Genomic DNA, 14444 nt, shown 5'->3' with positions numbered 1-14444 from the left:
GAGATTTGAAGACCACACATGGAAAATATTTACATTAGCAACAAGAAGCTGTTAGCAGTATATAAGGAAGGTGCATTATTTCTGAACTTTTACGCCCCTGGGTCACCAACAGTGACTTCATTTCGCTTTGGTCTGCACAGCAAACAAAGCAGTTACCTTTTTTTTCTTGCCTCATGCCACAGCTCATTACAATGAGACACAAATGCCCTTCATCTACTAGTCTGGCAATAAATCTCAGCCAAGCCATTTATTTACAGCAGTAGCATAAAGCCAAAGATGGCTGGGAGCCAGATTTTTCATGAGGTTTCTGGTGCTTTCTGAGCCCTCTCACAGGAAAGTGACCATGTAGATCTCTACTCTGGAAAATGATTGGTTGCTGCATATCTGCCTGCCCAGGTTAAACTGTACCTATGCGTTTAAAACTATACATCATGATGATGACCCTAAGCATAGCTCCTACTGGATCATATTCCCTTGTTTCTTAGCAACCAATGAACTATGAAACACAGCTGCTGTACGTAACAAACAGATTTCCACTACTGCAGGGGCAGAACATTTACAAAGTAATCTAACAAGAAGCAGATTAAGTATTTCTCCTAGAAGGCCACATCTTGAGTGAAAGTTTCATAGCCAAGAAGCAGAGCTGCAAAGTTCAGATCAGAATTCGGACCTGAATATTCCCAGAGTTCAGAGATGTTTGAATTTATCCCTTCCTGGTAAGAGAGAATGGAGGCCACAAGCACCTGAAGGCCAATCTGAACTTCACCCAAGTTGCAGGGTGTGGGGTTCTGATTTGTGCCCATCTTAAGAACGGAGATAACAGGAACCTAAAGGCTCGTGGTTTTATATAGGGTTTAAGCAATATATCATCTCTTTCCTCTGCCTTACTTAGCTAGAAGATTATTTTTGCCATCCTTGATAAAGGGAACAAAGTCTCTCTAATTCTTTCATTACCTGCTAAAGAAAATACTCAAAAATGCATTACTTTGCTATTCACTAAAAATCATGGACTGAACAGAGACTGTATTTATGGCTTATTACAACAATTTATAACCCACTAATCTCCTCTTTTTGTCCTATGACTGCAGAGGCGTTAATGGGCCACTCTACCTTGAATGGTCCCTTACAGTATGCGCTAAGTACTTATGCTAAACAATCTGTTCCACCATGCATTGTGCTGTGAGGCTTGGAGTACCTTTCCCAGACCTGAAGATCTAAAAAACTTGTTTCTCTCACCAACAGAAGATAGTACAATGAAAGATATTATCTCACCCACCTTGTCTCTCTAAAGAAAATACTGTCACACCACAGTTAATCCCTTACATTTTTTTTTATAATCACAGTATTTCCTCCCAGATATCATGAATTCCAGCTTTGCCTTGTTTCAGAATTAAAATTTTACAGAAAATGAAACTCTTCTCATGACCTTCTAGCCATTGCTTGTCATCTGTACCGCTGATTTTTTTTTTTTTTTTTTTAAAGATATGCAAGGGTGGGCGTTCAGAAATCTTACGCCTCACACTGAGAACTTTTAACAAGAATAGCATTTCTTATGAAAGAGAAACACACAAAGTGAAGGATTGCTTAGTGGAAACTGATGATATAACAGACATTAAATGCGAACACTATGCATCAGTAATAATAGTTTTCTTATCCTATGGCAAATAATATTCCTTTTATATCCCCTTACCCCTGTTGCCTTGGTTCTAGCACAAGGCATGGAATAATAAGCCTGATGTATGCCTCTTGCACAGTATTTTGGAGACATGGCAGACTGAGATTAAACCTAGCTTTAAGGCCATCATTTGGATTTATGGTCCCAAACTGGTACTGCCTTCAAGATATTATAATCTCATGGAGGAAATCTTTAAGTATTCTATGGTCTGTGGCAGTCTCCTTTTTAAGTTCATTACTCTATTTCTGAAAATTTTATAAAATAGAAAATAAACCACCACCACCATTAGTTGCATAGCCCCTACATAAATACCATCTGTTGTGCTTCTCTATTGCTGCTTCTATAGCAATAGTTAATTAGTGCTAGATAGAATTAAGCTGACATTGGCTGGTGAACAAGTTATTTGTAGGTTTTAGAGTTCTTAAACAAAAGCAGCTATAATAAATTTAGTTCTATGCCAAACCCAGGCAAAAATACTGCTGTGAGGGACAGCGTGGTTTCCAGTGCTTACAGCAGGGGATAGAAGTCAGGCCTCCTGGGTTTTATTCCAGACTGAGTGCTGACACTGACTTGCTGGAAGATAGTGGGTGAATCACTTAAAAATTCTATGTCTCCATTTGCCCATCTGAAAAACAACTATAATACAACAGTCCTGTGAGGCATTGTTAATGCTTGAAAGCTCTTTAAATGCTCTTTAAGACCCTGAGCTATTTTCCTACACAAGTATTATTATTATGATGTTAGGAAGAAAAGGACAAAAATTGAAGGAGGAAAATATGGCTTCTAAGTAACAATATTAAAGAATTAAAGTTTTATTAAAGAATATGCAAAGCTTTAAAAAATAATTTCTTGAGAGTCTCCTTTCAGAAACAGTTCCATGCACAATACCAGCTGATTATGCCTACCTCTTAGGATTTGCCAGTGAGCCAGGGAAATCTGTTACTACTGTGACTCAGTAGGAATTTTAGCAAGACAAGGACAGGCAACAGTCCACCGCCCCTTTATTTGTACTGTTGTTATCGTTATTCATAACAGTTGCTCAGTCTGTTTTGGCAACAGCTAAAATTATTATATGACATTGGACTTACAGATTTTTATTTTTAAGTTCAACTAAAAATAAAATCGCCAAGCTACATTTGCGCAGTCACTGTTAGTTAACTTTAGCTCACTGTAGTGTTCTATCCTAGGCATTAAACTTTGGCACATAAAGCTGAATCTCTCCCTGACTCAGTAAGCTGCATTGAGGCGCTGGGATGGAACCTGTTTTACATGTCCATTTGTAATACTTCCATTTTTATAGCCAGCTCATGCGGAACTCGGAGTTGACAGGATTGGTTTATCCTTTGATCTGTTCTGGAGATGGGCCTGAACCAACCTGCCCAAATCCAAACACATCTGAATTAAAGGTTTCAAATGGGATTCAAATCTGAAACTGACAACTGGGGCTGAAGCAAAAACCCAGATCTAAATATACCCCAATTTGGGGAAGCTTATATATGGAAGAGAAGTGGTTGGACCCTTTGCGTATAATAGGCCAAACCAAACCCCATAGCTAGATATTCCAGAACTTTGGGGATTTGCCACCTCAGATCTGTTGTAGGCAGAGTTTTACACACCTCAGTGTAGTTTCACTTTGCAGGACTCTGTGGAAAAAGATTTTGTTCTGCTTCACCCTGCATGGGTTTGTGCCCCTGAGTTTTGAGTCAGGTGACCAGATCGCAACAGTAAAATATTGAGACACATTGGGGCGAGCGTTGGGACCTGGTGCTCCCTGCTGCCGCAGGGACTCAGAGCTGCAGGGTTGCCTGTGGCATTGGGAGCTCCAGGGCCCGCCCCCTGCGGCAGCTAGGAACTGAATTTTTACCTGAGTATTGGGATAAATGGTGTCCCGGTTGTACATCGATTGGGACGCGAGACAAAAGGTTAAACATCCAGACTCTGGTCACCCTGGTTTTGAGTTTGAGTAAGCCCCTGAAGCTCAAAATGAAACTAATTAAAAACAGCTTTTGCAATGAATTTATGCAAAACCATGGATTTCTGATTAAGAGGAGAAAAACATAAATGAACTCTAAGTTATTTAAAATGTCCTGGAGTCTTAGCAAACCTTTGTGATCAACCTGGTGTTACGTTTGTAATACAATCTCAAACCTGGTGAATCTCACATGGTTTCATGGTGTTTAGTTTTTGTCAAATATTTCATACAATTCTGCTCATAATCAGTGGCAACTAAAGAGCTTCCCATAACGTCCAGGTTCTGGAGAAGAGAGGTCAAACAAGCTAACAGAAAGAGTGCACAAAATATCACTAGAAAGGAGATTTCAAATTAAGTGTGTATATTGGCCAAAATTCTCAAGCCTGATTACTTAAACTTAGGCCATGTCTACACTAGCAAGCTTACAGTGGCTCAGCTGTACCGATCGCTTATGTGGCTCTCCCACCAACATTGCTCTGTGCACACAGCCACTTATGCCAGTGAAACTTACGTCACTCAGGATTGCGTTTTTTCCACACCCCTGAGCGACATCAATTTTGCTGACATACGTGACAGAAGACTAAGGCCATGTCTACATTATAACTCTTATTGTATAGATCAGTGACAGGATCCTCAAAAATGCAAGGCACCCACTGAAGCAAAAATCAGCCCTCTTTTAATTAGGTGCTTTCAATGGAGTTGTAAGCTTTGGCCTAATATTTTAAGTATAATTTCAGTTACAACAATGAGGATAGAATGGGGCTGTTTGGGCAAAGTGAAGAGGGGGATCCAGAGCAAAAGGATGGCCCAAAGGAATGAGGTAGAGGATGATGTTAATTCATTCTTTACTTGCTATCTCAGAGTCAGGTTCCCATTCTGCTTGCATTCCTAGGTGTGGCTTCATTTAACAGCTATTATTTACACATTTACTTTGCTGGATCGTAAATCATTCCTGTTAACTCCTAGATTTCCTTTTCTCACTGAACTTGCAAGTCTTCAAAATCACAACGTACAGGCTGTGTAAAACAGCAGTAAATATTAGACGATCATCACTCCCACCACGCCTGTGTGTGTGATACATACAAGTGTGCGTGTGGGGTGCATACATGTGTGTGTGTTTGTTTTGAAGGCTGAGGAGGTAAAGGAGACAGAGAAGATTGGCAGGAACAGCTGAACTTTGATATCCCTGGCAGCTAGTACCATGGAACATTGCTGAAGTGTCTGGGTAGCCAGTGTCCACTGGAGGCCTGCCCACACTCAAATTCCTGGAAAGGCTCAAGGCAGAAAAATAATCATTTGGAGGAGTCCCCATCTTACTCTGTGCAGGTCCCAAATGGATTGGTCACCAGGGCTCAGAACAAGCACTTTCACAAAAAACTGCAACCCGTTTCTGCAAAAGCCTAAACACATCTGCCTACCAGAATGGTATTTTCATATTTATTTTTCTAATGAATTTAAAGCTCATGAAAAGAGCCTGCCTGATATCTCTGGAGACCAAAATCCTTCATATATCCATAAAGTAGCTACACCAAAGGCAATAATAGCAATGCAAGCTTCCCTTCATGCCTTGACAATATGTCTTATCCCTGGCACAAGAAAAGTGATGTTTGTGGGTCAGATGTGTGGATCCCTGACATAACAGGTGGTCTCTGTGGGTCAAAGGGGAGTTCAGACTCCCTGAGCCATATTTTTAAAGATATTTAGGTGATTAAGGATACAGAGTCATGCTTAGTGGGATTTTCAACTCCCATTAGGAATTAGGCCCCTTGGCACTTCTGAAAATCCCACTAGGCTCCTACCTGCATCTTTAGGTATCCACTGGCCATTACAAATGTGACCCCCTGTCCAGTCTACCCCTGGTCTTACTGCTGAGACTAACAACAAGGATATCAGTTAGTACCAATCTTACACACTAGAAACTGGACTGAGACCACAAACTCATTTCACATAGGCCACAGAACAGTCATCAAAAGAAAACAATTTTCAGTCATCAACCTAAGCTGTATTCAAACCAGCCCCCTAGGGAGGAAAGGCCCTTGTTCCGATCCTGGTAATACATGTCTTATTACCAGTTTTTAGTATTTCATTTTCCCACTCAAGCCATGACTGGCAGTTTCACTCATCTATCAAGTCAATACACAATGCACTGCCTGCTGCCAGTCCCCATGTTCTGTAAGCCAAGTGCACATCAATTCAGTTTGATCCAACTTAATAATTGAACAGAGCATTGAAAAGACAGGCCCTTGAATCAAAGTGTGACATGGCATGCTGTATGAAGCCTGGTAGAATGAGCTGCACACTCCATCACTGTTGTATATAACACCTATTAGATGAGCAAGGCTTGATCCTGTAAAATATTGAGCACACTCAACTCTCATTGAAGTCAACAGGAGAAGAGAGCACTTAGCCTCCTGCCTCAGAAGCTCAACAGCCTGCAGGATTGATTTTGTGTGAATCAAAAGATGGCCAAGTTGTGGACATCTCTGCAGCTCTATTTTGATTCTCAGATCTCTATGCCAATTTTTCGCAAACTCTACACGCCAACATCTGCCAGCTACATATTCATAGTTGTAACTGCTACAGATTTCATTAGCTTTGCCATGTGTAGCTTAGTGCTGATCAACAACAGCAACGTAAGTTTATGGTCCAATCCTACCAATTTCACAGTTTTCTGGCAGATTTCCCAGAAGGGCCAGCTGCAGCGATCCACAAGTAAGAAACATAAAAAAAACCCTGATAAAATTTGAAAATCTCTTCCCAGAACGAAAGGATTCCTGATCAACACTATATTTGTATGAAATTGTCCACTGCAATGTTGGCACGTAGTACATTTTTGAGAAGCCACCCACAGCAAATTTATACCATTTTTGCTGAGTGAGCAACTCTTTTTTCCCCGTCAGATCAGATGTTCTGTGCTCAATATAAAAATAAACTGATATAAGCAGACTCTAAGCAGTACAACATAGGAAGAGAGCTGTTCACTAGCTCAATGCTGCTTCAATATTTTATAATGTGTGTGTGTGCGCACGCATGTGCATATGGGGTCAGATTTCTGATTAGCTGATGATTTAGGAAAATAAATCTCGAAAGATTAAAGGGAGTGAGTGGCTGTATACTCAAAACACTGGACTGCCATGTGTTCCAACTGAGTCACTCACTTATTATTTGACATTTATATGTGTGTGTCACAGAAAGATTATTTAGAAAACAATGTCAATGCACGAAAACACTGTCACAGGATAACCGTCTGTTCCTGTTACCTAAATGCTGAATTTGTTGAGATGAAGGTGAGATCTTTATTTTCTAAGCAGGGCACATTTATCCTGTGGCAATGTTCTACTACAATTACTTTATGTAGACTTAATTATTTTATATGATGGATGTTGGTGAGCTGCACAAGAGTGGCAGTTACTCACGGTGCTATTATTAACCTGCAGCATTATGATTAATTTAGAGGTGGATTTAATTTTCAAATGTTTGCAGGACTTCTGAACGACAAAAGTTTTGCCAGCATAAGCGCCAGTGTAGACAAGCCCTTATACTGCCATTTTCAAACATTATTAGTATGGATTCTTAGCTGCCCGTTCTCTGATTCCTTACTCTCACATTTCTGATGTCAAAGCCCTTAACAAAGGTAAACACTCCCTTTCTATAATGTTTTGCACTTAGTTACTTTGGAGCAAATCTTGTTCTCTGCATACAGGCTGAGTAAGTAGACTGCGAACTTTGCAAGGAAATGTGTTCTCTCCATTCCACAGCAACTACTGCAAACTAAGGTCTGTAGTAATGTCTCTGTGCTTGCTAAACTCCGCCTCCACTTCATAGGAGCCACCCTCACTGCAGTCCCCAGAAAGTCCCTGCAAATTTTACAGTACTGCCAATCGAAGGCACTCAAAAATCATGATTCAAGTCCCCCAAAAACATGAGATTGGCTTAAAAAAATCAGGAGATTTTAAAAAATGATATATTTTGGGTCTTTTTATTAGCTTTTCTGTGTTTGAACCTTTAGTGATCTTGCTCTCCTGCTTTTCCCTGCAACCGTAAGGGCTAAAAACTTGCTTTTTCTTTTAAATGAAAGCTAAGATTCCCTTGTAATCATCTGACTCCAGGAGTTGAAGCTTAAAAAAAAAAACAAAAAAACAAATATTGCAAAACTTGAGATAAAATTGTGAGAGCTGGCAACACTGATTAGAGGGCATGGGAATATGGACTCCAATGCTCTCCAATCCTGTGGAGAATGAAAGAGCACGATTTGTCAGTTAGTAAAGGCCTTAATGTAAGCTTTTTGGGGTAGAGACTCTCTCTAACTATGAGTATGTAAACTGTCTACACAACCTCCAGGAACGATTACAATCCAAAGAAAAACTGGATACCTACACATATGACTTTCTACTGTATTTGGAACCAGCATAGTAAATAAACAGATACTGGACATCCACTAGTTCTCCTAGGATAAGTATCTATAGCTTTAAATTGAGAAGGCCATAGCTATAAAGTTTGGATCCAGATCTTAGGGTGTTTTGATCTGGAGTTTTAGTTCTGGTTCATCGTGAGTTATAAGCAAATGCTCCTTGAACTAACCCCACTGTGAAATTTTTCACCATTATATCATATTTAAAGCACAGTTCGTGTGTTTTTGATTTTTCAACCCTTGTAGAGACCCAAAACACTCTGTTCTTGCTCCCACTTAATTTAATAGTGAAATCCCAATTAACTTGAACATGAGCCAGGTTGGTCCCAAATGGGCCTGATTCTCCACTATGCAAAACGCATGTAAGTCCTTCCCAGGACAGAATGGTAGCCTTTTACACACTCTGCCCGGCTGCAAATGGCTACCCAGGATGCAGCACAGTAGAGAATCAGCCGTACAAGTTTAAACCTTGTTCCTCCATGAAATACGAAAAGGAAAAGCTACTGTCTTCCTACAGACCCTTACTCTTAAATGACGAGTGTCCACGTGCGTAAGCAGGGACTGGAGTTCAGAGATGGGTGTCCTATGATGAGACACATCAATAGTACAATCTAAACAGCCTCACACAAACATCATGTGTGGTTAAGCTAAGTGACAGTGTGGGATAACCACTCACATGAAGGATTATAATAATAAACTCCCCTGGATGGGTTTTCTAGGGCAGCATCACTGCACCCACAACCTTTACAACTGCCTACAATGGAGGTGCACCCATTTCTGTCTTTAGTGAGTGTGACTCATTACATGAAACACAAGCAAAACTTCTGAAGCTGCCATAAAGCTCCTGGAGGATATTCATGTTAGTGACTGCAATGCACTGGGGCCCAAGTCACTATCGATGTCTGAGTTTGTTCTACAGGTCACTCCAGCACACTTTTCAGCAGAAACCACCACGCATATAAAGGTGCCTTCAGTGGGATCTTACGTTCAGCTATTTTAAGGGCTGCCTTCCTTCTATTCCCAAGCATAGTCAAATCTCAGGCCACAGGACGTAAACTGATTGTCAGATAGGATTGTCAGTAAGGAATTGTTCAGCCCACCTATAGTACTGCATAATTGGACAGATGCAGTGTGTTGTTTTTTTTAAAAAAACTTTCCTTTAAAGCATCTGGTATTAGCCATTGCCAAAGGCAGGATACCAGACTTGATGGACCAATGGTCTGATCCAACATGACAAATCTCCTGCTATTATGCTTCTAAACCAACCCTCCTAGGGCATTTTAGCAGGTTAAATGAGTGAACAGAGTTAGTTTACAAACATGAATAATAGCAGAAATTACTTTGTTGATGCTTTTCATTTAAATAAAATATACTCAGCTACAATGGGAGCTGCCTATAACATTTTCCATTGAAAATTTTACATGGTTGGCTAAAACTGTTGCAACACTCAGGTTCCATCCATCTTTGTGCAATGCAGAAACTGTCATGCCTACATGTGTGTGCATAGACACATCTCTTTTTCATGTCACGTGAGTGTCATTCCACGTGCAATTCATGCATGAACATACTCATCAATGAGTCTCCTTTTTTTAAACCCACAACACACTTTTAAAATATCTGGCCTAATTCTCAGAGGAGATGAGCACCCACAACTCACATCGAAATCAAAATAAACTGTGGGCATTTGGCACCTCTGAAATCAGGCCATTAGCTCGTTGCATAAAGCAACCAGTTTGGGGCTGCCAGTTTATGCATAACAGCCAATGTTTTTCTGAGTAAGCTGGGATCTGGACAGACTGAAAGTACCATCTGAGGGGGAGGTTTTCAAAGGCACAAAGAGGCATTAGATGCCAATGACTTGTCCTTGAAAAACCCCCTTAAATGTTTATTACTGAATAATGGACAGTCCTCTAGCAATCTCACTTCCCTTGGGATAAGGTAAGAATCAGTTAATTATACCTTTTTTTGGGTAATTTTGTAAAGGGCTAAATGAGTGCTAACAATTCACCAGAATGCACACAAAACTCCCCAGTGTGATGGGGTTGAAGGCCCCTGATTATTTAGGTCCTGATTCAGCAAAGCACTTAAGCACTTCAATTTAAGCATGCACTAAAGAGCTCGGCTGAATCAGGGCCACCGACAGTGGTTACTGGCAAAAAAATGCAGGCAACTCTGCAGACCCCAGGCACATGCAGCTGGGCTCCACTTGTGTCGTAGGAGGTTGGTGGTGACCTGAAGTTTCCCCCACCCACTCTTTTTATTGAATGAGTCAGTTAAACTTGGGTGTGCCTTAAAGAAACATCTCACTAACCCTCCCCAAATCCTGGCACTCCGCACAGCGGCACGTGTGATCACAGGAGTCAGCTATGTTCTAAGGTGTGTGTGTGTGTGTTGTTTGACTAAAAAATTGTTTAGCAGGCCCTCGCTAAACAGCTTAGCCTGGCTCTGCTACCCATCCGCCTGAAAAAAATGATTAGCTAGTTATTCCTGACTCATACTTTGCAGGGAGCCTCCCACTTCTTAGCCAGTATTACAGGCAGATAAGACGGGCCAAATTCATCATTAGTGTAACTTCACTGAAGCCAACATACACAGCTAGGGTGAAATCGTCCCCCTACTATTTTATCCGAATACAAAGTAAAAGAATCAATGAAAGCAAAATGAAATAATGTGGGTTTATGATAATGCTGCATCTGACACAGTCACGGAGTTTGCTTGCAATTAAATAAAGCATTCCAATCAAGATTACAAAGCATCAGAGTCCCTCTCAAATGAGGGACATTCACAAATGAACATGTTGTTTTAACATGCAGTGCCAGGAGTCTGCTTTTAAGTAACCACTAAAAATACATACCAGCCAGGACTGCCAGAGTGAATTTATATTAAAATTCAACCAAAATATTGTGGGGGAATTGGAAGCAGCTTCTCTTTAAAATGAATACCTTTTGTTCTACCTAAAACAGTGAAGATAGAAAAATCATAGAAATCCAGTAAAGATAAAGAATTTTTTTTAAAAAAAGGAAAGTGGTTTTTATTTTTTTTTAAATTTAAAAAGATATTTTGCATCAAGCAAATGAACCAGCAAGTCACAGCCTGGAAAACTGACTGGTCCTATTGTAAAACTGGGTTAAGTGGCAAGCTTGTTTTCTCACCGCTGTGACCACCTCTGGGAGAGTGAGTATCTTACCCATCTGCCATTAGAATCCAACGCACTAGGACAAGTTGCTTCCAAACACCAGTGAAATGGACAAAGGGACGCCTAGCTACCTGCAGCTGTTTTCAATTGAAAAGCTGAGTAACTATTGCAGCCCTCTCCTGTGGCTCATATGGAGCGCAGCATGGAGCTGTAAAGCATTATGCAAGTCTAATGTGCTGCCAGATCTCCTAGAGCACTCAGCAGCCAAGTCACTCCCTCCCACCATTGGCTCAGCTTCATTAACTTAATCAGGTATTCGCTCATTCAAAAAAAAATTCCACTAACCCTGGCAGATAGCCAGTGCCATGTATGCAAGGAGTACACTAACATCAGCTACATCAACCTGAGGCTAGGAGATAAAGGTGAGTAACTGAACATTTGCCACTCTGGTATGAATTTAATTTTGCATGGGGCTTTTGCACACTTATCTTTTGTCACAGCCCACGGCAAGCACCAAGGTGCTGCTGTGTAAGCAGCTGCCAGCGGACGAGACTGGGGAATGGGGGGCAATCCCTCAAGTCAATGCAGCCAGCAAGCAGCAGGGAGTAGTGCTTCTCACCCTGGCAGTGCAGGACCAGAAGAGTGGACTAATTAATTAATAGTCAATTATGGCAGGGCCAGAATATTCATTCATTCATTTTGCTGGGAGTCTCTCTCTCTCACATGCCACACATCTGGTGCAGTTAAAATAAAGCTATAAAACAAAAGAGCAGGGAAAAGGACGGTAACAACACAAAAAGCGTTCAAAGGATTTGGTAATAAAACTCTCTGACTAATCCTTGTGTCTGTAAACATGCAAGACATTTCCACAGGTCTGAAGCGCTGGAGCACCAAATAAGAATCCCTTTTATTGCACAGTTCTTTCACTTTCTTTACATAGTCTTTGCATGTAAGTCTGCAAAGGACATTATTTCTCCCCTTCAGTGGTCATCACAACTTTCACGGCAGTTATTAGCAAGTTACAGAAAAGCAAGTTCACATATATTCTCAAACAGAAAAATGGCAAGAGCTTTATGTACCCAAACTCACTGATGAAAGCAATAATGAAACAAGGCTAACAGTAGAATATTTTAGCTGCTACCGACCGCACACAACTCCTTCTAGGAAAAACAACTACTAATGCGATCTGATTTTGTTTAAAAAAAATGATTTTTAAAAAAGACTAAAGAATATATTGCTTGAAAGCCATACGTTTCACTCCTTTAGTTGTTAGGAATATGCATGCTTACGCACTGTAATACCAGGCAAGTCTCTGAAAATTCTACAGCTATCAGAAATTTCTCTCCCATGCAGACTTTAACTTCTCAGTTATAGAACTCATCTGAATTACTCAAACATTTGGGGCTAGTCTACACTAGAAGTGCTACTGTGGCACTGATGCAGCTGCACCGCTGTTGCGCATCTGGTGAAGATGCTCAATGCGCCCGGGAGAGAGCTCTCCCTTCAGCATCATAAATCCACCTCCATGAGAGGCGGTAGCTATGCTGGCAGGAGAAGCTCTCCCATGGACATAGCACTGTCCACACCGGCGCTTAGGTTGGTGTAACTTATGTCGCTCAGGGGAGTGGTGTACTCACACCTCTGAGCAACATAACTTTTTACTGACATAAATAGCATTGCGTACAAGCCCTTAATCAGTGTTTTTTCCCCTACTCTTCTCTCTGTCTCCATCTCCAAATAAATACAGCCCTGGGCTTGATCCCTCTTCCACCTACTTACCCGCCTGGCCTTCTTTCCCAACCTGCATCCCCAAGTGACTTCTCTTCCCAAAAGAATCCTGACTCCATCCTCTGTCCCAATTTTTCCCTGTACTACTAATCTCTTCTTTCTCCCTCTTGCTTAATTAGTCACCCTTCCATTCTTTAGAGTAAGGATAATGCTCTCTTAGATTAGTTGCTCTGATTCTTTTGTATTAACCCCCTGGTACCACTGAGATTCCATTGTGTGTGACACTCTCCTCTACTATGAAATACCCCAGAATATACTGAGTACCTAGTGGAAACACACGATGGGGTCCTCTATGGCACACAGGGCGGCTGTACAATTTTTAGAGAGGGCCTTCAGGAAAAGGATTGAGGTAGAAAGAAAAGATGTGTAGGAGGGTAAGAGTGGGAAAGCATATAAATGTATCTAATTTTGTATGCAGTGTGGTTGCAGCCATGTTGTTCCCAGGATATGAGAGAGGCAAGATGGGTGAGGTAATACCTTTTATTAGACAGAAGTTGGTCCCATAAAAGATATTACCTCACCCACCTTGTCTCTCTTTTTAATTTTGTATTCCAATCGAGTTGAACTTTAGCAGAGGCTCTGGTATGGTTCAGATAATTGATAGGGATATGATTTGCACAATTCTGGATCTTTTTATGAATCATTTCACCTTTCCCCGATAAAGAATCACTGAAGGAATGGAAGGTTTAATGATTCAAAACAAAAGAATGAGAATGCAATATTTCAGCATTCTGAAATGAGATTTGTATGTCTAACCGTGCTACCATCTCATAGTATATTCCTCAAAAGTGCCAAGTACGTTTTCCCCTCTCCATTTTTGAAAGCCCCAATTCTGTCATCATCCCTCTTGAGATTTACCTAATCCCTGAAAGAAAAACTAATATTCCTGTTGGAGAAACAGAATAATGTCTCAAGCACACTCTGAAACGCATAAATTGTATAACCAGTCTTTTGTATTTACATATACTATACATAAACAGAGCACCTACATATACAGTGTAAAGAACAACATATTGGTGATGTCAATATCTATGGGTTAAACTGCAGTGCAAAGTGATAAATGGCATTTATTGTACATTTCCGACCACCTCAACAGCACTTGAATTACTAACCTAACATTCCAGACCCCTTAGCAGTTTCAAACACTTGCAACTTTCTATAAAAACATAACCTGAAAGAGAAATGTGTAATTCTTTTTCCCACAAAGTGACACTGGTCTGACATGCAGAATAGACAAGGGAAGTTTATAATGGTAAAAATCCAGAAATTGCCATTTCCAGGGATTTATTTTTAACCCTAACAGATTGTAAAATAACAAACCTTTAAAATGATATTGTGTTATGCAGGAACTATCAGGTATTCTCTGATGCATTTCTATAACATCTCTTCTTTTCACCTTTGTCATTAACAAAATACATGAGGGCATGGTATGGTTTAAAGGTTCTACTGGCACTCAGAAATA

At 40.6% G+C, this 14444-nt stretch overlaps 1 protein-coding gene across 6 annotated transcripts in view; it reads right to left on the bottom strand.

Moving 5' to 3' along the window:
* The window catches only part of ATXN1 (ataxin 1), a 275271-nt gene that overhangs the window by 24720 nt on the left and 236107 nt on the right, over positions 1-14444 (bottom strand). The window lies entirely within an intron of this gene.

The sequence above is a fragment of the Emydura macquarii genome, unplaced genomic scaffold (assembly GCF_026122565.2).
Source record: "Emydura macquarii macquarii isolate MOO-44397 ecotype Brisbane River unplaced genomic scaffold, CSIRO-AGI_Emac_v2 contig_2890, whole genome shotgun sequence".
Lineage (NCBI taxonomy): Eukaryota > Metazoa > Chordata > Testudines > Chelidae > Emydura > Emydura macquarii.
Note: the sequence above shows the minus strand (reverse complement) of the source record. Positions and strands in the feature narration are given on the sequence as shown.